At 38.1% G+C, this 6,874-nt stretch overlaps 1 protein-coding gene and 1 pseudogene across 1 annotated transcript in view; one reads left to right on the forward strand and one right to left on the reverse strand.

The window, feature by feature from the left end:
- IFI16 (interferon, gamma-inducible protein 16) overlaps positions 1 to 6,874 on the forward strand; it is a 120,278-nt gene that overhangs the window by 38,333 nt on the left and 75,071 nt on the right. The gene's annotated exons all lie outside the window — the stretch shown is intronic.
- On the reverse strand, positions 5,829 to 6,797 carry LOC102863552 (annotated as a pseudogene).

Below are 6,874 nucleotides of genomic sequence, written 5' to 3' on the forward strand. Positions count from 1 at the left end.
CATCTATTCCTGGAGCCTTATTTTTTGCCATGTCCTTCTTCCATAGTGTCTCTGAATGCTGCTGGAATTTCTAGAAGTTCCATTGACATACATTCCAACCATTTTTTAGTATCTTCGGCAAGGTTTTACTTGCATGTGATGTTAATATTATTTTTAATAATTTCCACACACTGCTGAATTACTTTTATATTTTAATGGGTACATACATGGATTTCTTCCACTCAGTTGACCAAATAGTTGTCTTCCAAATTTCTTGACATAGACTGGCAAACATGGCCACAACTGCATCTATGTCTGGAAATACTTCAGTTGATACTACAACAGTTACTAGGACTTTACTTTTTGTCAATTTCTTCAGTACAGATTGAACTTCCTCTTTATTTATTGTTCTTTTTATATGGTTCAGTGTACCTTTCATCTTTTTCTGATGCGTATTGCATCATTCAAGATTTTTCAAAGTAATCTTTCAGCAGGCTTGACTTTCCTCTTTCAATTTGATAAAGGCCAAGCATGTTCTTCCCTTTTAGTTTTCTAACTCCAGCAGTTTGCACTTTTATGTATAATGCTTTGTGTTGTTTCCTCTAGCTGCCCTTTGAAATATTTTGTTCACTTCCCTTACTTCAGCATTCCTTTCCCTTGATTTGACTTCTTTTTATTCCAGTGCAAGCTTCAGAGTTTCCTCTTATATCAATTTCGGTCTTGTTCCTTCCTTTCCATTGTAATGATTTTTTGCTCTCTTTCTGGATGATGTCCTTGATACTATCTCACAACTCATCTGTTCTATAATCACTAGTATTCAATTCATAAAATTTATTCTTGAAATGGTTTTTAAACTGAAGATCATAATTTGGTTCTCATGGACTTGTTTTCATTTTCTTTGCCTTCAATTTAAACCTGTATATGGGTAGTCAAAAGGAGCACAGTGATAAGAAGCTGCACTGCAATTCCAAAGGCACACAGTTCAAATCCACCAGCTTCCTTGTGAGAGAAGAATGGGCAGTCTCTTTCTATGGGACTCAGGTCAGTCCCAATCCCATGATACACAACAGTAACAACATAGGTAGTTGATACTTTATTCCATAGTCAATCTCTGGCCTTGCTTTTGTTGCTGATATTGATTTTTTTTTCCCAATGACTCTTTCTACTGATGCAGTTAATCTGATTTCTGTTTTCTGTATTCCATCATGTGAAGTCCATTTACTCAAGGAAGACCTGCACTATCTTAAAAATTTACAAGTCTGGTAACTCCATAGCTGGTGGGTTAGAAAGGCTGGAACAGGTACTTTCCCCCTTAGGGCAAGCAGAGTACATCCTGAATTTATACTTCTAGCCCCCTAAACTGTAAGGAAAAAAAACAAACAAACCTCCGTTGGTTAAACCACTGACTTGGGGTCTTTCTGTTAAATGGTGACACTGTAAAACAGATTTTTAAGCACATTCTGCCTCTAATTTTGGATGCACCAGAGAGATGTAAAATAATTTCTCTGACATAGGGAGCTCTGGTGGCCTAGTGACAAGAAACTGCACTGTAATCTCAAAGGCAAATCCACCAGATGCTCTGCTGGAGAAGGAGGGACATTCTCCTTCTGTACCAGTCAGATCCAATTTGACAGTATACACACAAAAAATAATAAAATTTAAAAAAAATAATAGTTTCCCTGACATCAAGTTAATTTTTTTATAATGGCATATTGCTGGTATTTTAACATCTAAAACATTCACGTTTTCAGTTTCAGCTTTTCAAAGCAAACCCCTATTTCATTGTTTTATATAATGAGTTTTGAACTGTGAATCATTACAGTAGATCTGCATGTGCAGATTTGATCTTTCCCACCTTAGAGCACGGTTTAGGGCTGTTGGACATAGGACTGTTATGGTGACTCTACAGCACATAACAATAAACTTGTACGGTGGTTAACTGCTGTTAAATCAAAGAGTCAGCAGTTCAAATCCACTAGTCACTCCCTGGGAGAAAGGTGGAGCAGTCCACTTCCCTTGAGGGTCCAGCCTCAGAGACCCCCCCTGGCACTTCTGTTCTGTCCTGTAGGAACTCTGTAGCAACAGTGGGTTTGACTCTTTCTCTAAATACATAAAAAGTTTTGGTGGTTTTTCGTTTTGAATTTTTAAAAAAGAAATATTTTTTCTAATAGGACCAAAACCCACAATCTACTTCTCCTGGGGCTTGGCTGAGTTGATAGGAAGGAAGGAAATGTGCATGGGAGAGGGCTTCTTCCCTTTCCCCACCCCCAAGCTCTTTGGCTAACAGGAAAGAATTGGAAAGGACAGAATTGAATTTTTAGTAATCTGGCAAGCATTCTTCCATTTAATAGTACTGTGCATATATTTAGAAAAACAAACTGTTTGTTGTTGAATTGGAACTGACTTAGTTGATCCTCTAGTAGGGTTTCAGAGTAGTCATGTCAGATACCATAATGATTACCCATTATGGACAGTGTTTGGAGGAGTTTTGCGGAAGGGAGAGTCTCTGGCCAGGACAGACCCCATAAGCTCCAGATAAGTGCAAGCCTCCCAACGTCCTTTAATACGAGGTAGAGAAAGTTCCCCTGTGTTTGGCCGTACCGGCTTGAGAATGCTTACCACCTGGGAAGATGGCTGCCGTGTCTGTTGAGCTGGGAGTGGTCTGCACGAGGCTGAGGTTCTCCGGACAAATCTGCATGGCCTATGTCTGTAAGCCCACCCTAACTGGTCTTCCTGTGTATATAAGTGTACTGCAGATCCCTATAAAATTTAGCTGGATTGATTCTCTGAAACTCTCCCAGAGTGGTATATCTCTGTCGGGCTTACCCCCATCAGGGTGTCACTGCTAAGTTGCTGGCGAACTGACAGAGACAGAGAAGCTTACAGATTGATTAAGGTTTGGAAGCAGGGGTGGCATCTACTTCCTAAACCAGATAGATGCCTCTGGAAGCTCTATAAATTCTATAATCATACAAAAATTATGTTAAATAGAGAACAGAGTTCAGGTCTTTTGTTCATAGGGTCTCTATGAGTCACATTAGACTTGACGACACTTAACCAATGCTAAGTGAGACGAGTGTTGTTATATTTGGAGGAACATTCTTCTACTTTGTATATAACTCTTTGTCAATTTGTTGTACTGAAGTAACCTGGGTTGCTGTGATACTGAACCTTGTACCATTGGGGTATCCAATACCAAAATGGTTTCCCAATGTGGACAGTGTTTGGTGGAGATCCCAGCTATAAAACAGGTTTAGTAGCAGGAAAGGTATCCTCTTCCTAAACCACATGCCTATAGAAACTCCATGAACTTGGAGAAACAAAGAGAGTTATGGAAAGGCATTAGGTCTTTTGTTCATAGAGATGCTGTGAGTTGTACTCGATTCAATGGCAATCAACAACAACATTACAGATTTGTGAAGAAGAAATAATTTCTTGTACAAAATTTTATCATACACTCATCATCTTCATCTCTGTAATCAAGATCATATTTTCAAAATGCCCTTCCTTTTTTTGTTGTTTCTAACTTTTGCTTTCCAGTCACAAATTATTATTAATGCCTCCTGAGTGCATGTTCGATCAATTTCAGTCTACCAAAGCTCGTAGAAGATTTAAAAAGTTGAAATTTGGGGGTAAAGTTGGTATAAATCTTAAATTTCATCTTTGGTTTTAGTGAGTGGTCCATATAGTTGAATGATAATTGTGTTAACACCTCTTCATTAATGCATATAGAGAGTTACAATATTATACTTCAGGATAGATCATAAAATGTTCTTTGTTTACTAGGAATGTAATACCATTCTTAAGGTTTTCATTCCTGGCAAAGGAGTTAATAGGATTTCTGATTAAAAATGGCCAATATGTGTATACCTAAACTACCAATGCTTAGGATGTCAATTGTTAGGCATTTCTCTTAATTTTTAACAACTATTTTTCCTAGAGTTGTACATTCCATGTTCAAATGATTAATTAGTGCTTGTAACTGCTTTCCCCTCATTATTATTGCTATCTATTTTTAAGTGGTTCTTACTTATCATGTAGCATAATCTGTAAAGCTGATCCAAGTTTTCTCTTCCCGAACTATTCTCAGAACGCATCCTGAGGTCATAGATACAGATGAAAAAGAGAAAGTAATGTAGCAGGAGTGGAAGTATAAGCATTCCAGAGACTTCTGCATGCAAGTTACCTGCACCTTCAGGGTCTGCTCAAGTTGAAACACTTATATACTATTATCTGCATTTATTTCCCAAATAAACTAGATAAATCATTGTTCTCTTGGAGTGCAGTCAGGGAACACACTTAGTACCTTTCAGGGCCTGCTGGAACATGAATCTATTTAATGATCCAGAAAGAAAGACAGGTAAAGGATGTGTCCTTAGGACAAGAAATAGTGGGTTTTTTTCTGAGTCATGGGATTTGTATAGTTTCTTCAGGCAAAGATGAATTAATCTATGCAGATGAGAGAAGGGTTGATTCTACTGACAAAGAAGTTTCAGAAGAACACAGAACCTCAATAGCCTTACATTGACCAATTATATAACCCCATTAGAATTTTGAAGATTATTTTCCAGTTAGTGTCTTCATTTTAACTGCAATCACCTGTCAAGACTACAAACTCAATTAGCATTGTAATCACTCATAGAATTTTGCTCTGGGTTTGGGATTCAGTAGTTATAATTGCATGGATACACAAAATAGGATTTCTTTCAGAACACAAATAACTATCTTCAGCCAATTTTTGCAATACTTTTCATGAAATTTCAATTTTTAACTTCTGGGTGCTTTTCCCCAAGTTCATTTTGTCTAAGCAAATGTTAGAATAAATATCTCATGCCATCATGCTTATCAGCTTGATAAAGAATATTCTAATGTAGCAAGTGCTTAATTACCTGAAATACTATTTCTTATAAATATTTGATTAAATGTGTCCAATTGTGCTTTTACTCCCTCACCTCCAGTTTCTGTTCACAATGGAAAAGCTCCAGTTCATCTATTTTTTTTTTGCCATTTTCATCTCTTTATTTCATGCTGTTGATGCTGCACATTTAGGGATTAAGCAGAGATTATTTCTAATTATCTTTAGTATTGAATTTTTGCATTTGTATAAGTAAAACTGAAGAAAAACTCATAGTTGTGTGTAGTTTTAATCACTCTTAAAAATTTGAAAGTGTGATATTCGAATAGGCTTCTTTTATTTTCCTTCATTTTTTTATTTTATTTTTTTTATTTTCAAATATCTCTCACTTTTATTTTACTTTTTTTTTCACAGAGGTTTTGGATTTCCATTCATTCATTGCCGCAATTTTCTCCCTGCCCACCCCTCCCCACCAGCTCGCTTCCCCCTCCGAAGAGAGAGAAGAAAAAAAATTCCTTCATTAGTGTACAATTCCCACGTCCCTTACCCCCACCCCCCACTCCAGTACACTTCTCTATGCAACCTTAATTCTGGATTCCTGTGCTAACCATAATACTCAATCATATATCACTTCTAATCTTTTAATTTTTTAAAAAATTCCTAACAGTATAGAATTAAACTGAAATGTATTACTATTCCATTCTTATATGTCCATGACAAAAAGGAAAAAAAAATTCTTCAGAAAAAAAACACAACCAAAAACAAGGAGAAGCTTACAAATCTAAATATGGATCTCAGTATCAACAGCTGAGCAGAGAATGGTATTATAAAGCTTTAATTTAAAAACCACAAGTGGATGATAAAGTGTAGAAACTGAAAATTTACAAATTAAAATCTGGAATCGCTGAATGTTCAGAAAAGACACAGAGGTGTCATGGGTGGTGGTGAGCAGCAGTTACGGGTTATGGATGAGAATGCATTGTTCTAGCTTCTCCTATGTCTCCGAGGAAAACCTGACATACTGAACCAGGCTAATGTTGGCAGCAGAACCAGTGATGGTGACCGGCCTATCGGTAGATCCTTCCACTGGGTTCACAATTTTGATCTGCGCCCCAGACATCTGATGGATCTCATTAATTTTTGGCACCTTGATGCCAGATTATGCAGCCAATCAAATCATTTAGAATGGTGAGTTCATGAAAGTAGTCTGAGCAGATGCATTCAAACCTCAATATCCTTTCACTTCTGGACAGCTGGACTCAATGTCACTGAATCCGGTGTTGACATGCCTCTTAGGAAAATGAGAGACTATATTGCATTGCTAACTGATGAAGCTTGGTCAAATCTGGCTATGAAATGGCATGCTGTCTTTGAATGGTACAGGCCTGGCCACCTGCAAAAATGATCAGAGAGCTGGATGGCTTGAGGCAGTACGAGATGATCACGCCTCTTTGGAGGAACTCCAACATGACCACACAGATCTCACACTCAATGATGGATTGCGGAATGCCAACAATATTGATTGCCCATTCAACGAGGTGGGGAGCATATCCCCTGCCATCTGGACCTGAGCCCCTGTACTCTCTCTTATTTCCTTGATCTTGCAACCAACCACCTTTTCCTATGAGAGAGCCACACTGACTAGCAGTAACTACCAGTCTCAGGGACACTGGGGTCTACTAGCAGCTGTACTATAGGTCATAGAGTTGCTGATCTCCTTTTCCAGTTTGTCAATGATCATACTTAACAGAGACTTTATAGATAGCATTAGTGGGTCCAGCCAAAGTGATAATTCTCTCAGGACAATTCGTTTCTGAGATGCACCACTCTCTTCACGCATGTTTTTAAGGGATTCTCCTTTCTTTCCGATGATACTGCCTACTTCCTTTCCATGCATAAGTAGCCGGATGGTCAGAGTGACATTTAATCCATCTTCAATCACACTGGCATCCATGTCCAGCTGTGTTCTGGAGAACTGGGGGAAAGGGAAGCAGGAATGAAAGGGAAGGGCTGGAGGCCAAGGGTCAAATAATAGGGGCT

Source organism: Elephantulus edwardii, unplaced genomic scaffold (genome assembly GCF_000299155.1).
Source record: "Elephantulus edwardii isolate Elephantulus edwardi_28Jun2011 unplaced genomic scaffold, EleEdw1.0 scaffold00168, whole genome shotgun sequence".
NCBI classification, from domain to species: Eukaryota; Metazoa; Chordata; class Mammalia; order Macroscelidea; family Macroscelididae; genus Elephantulus; species Elephantulus edwardii.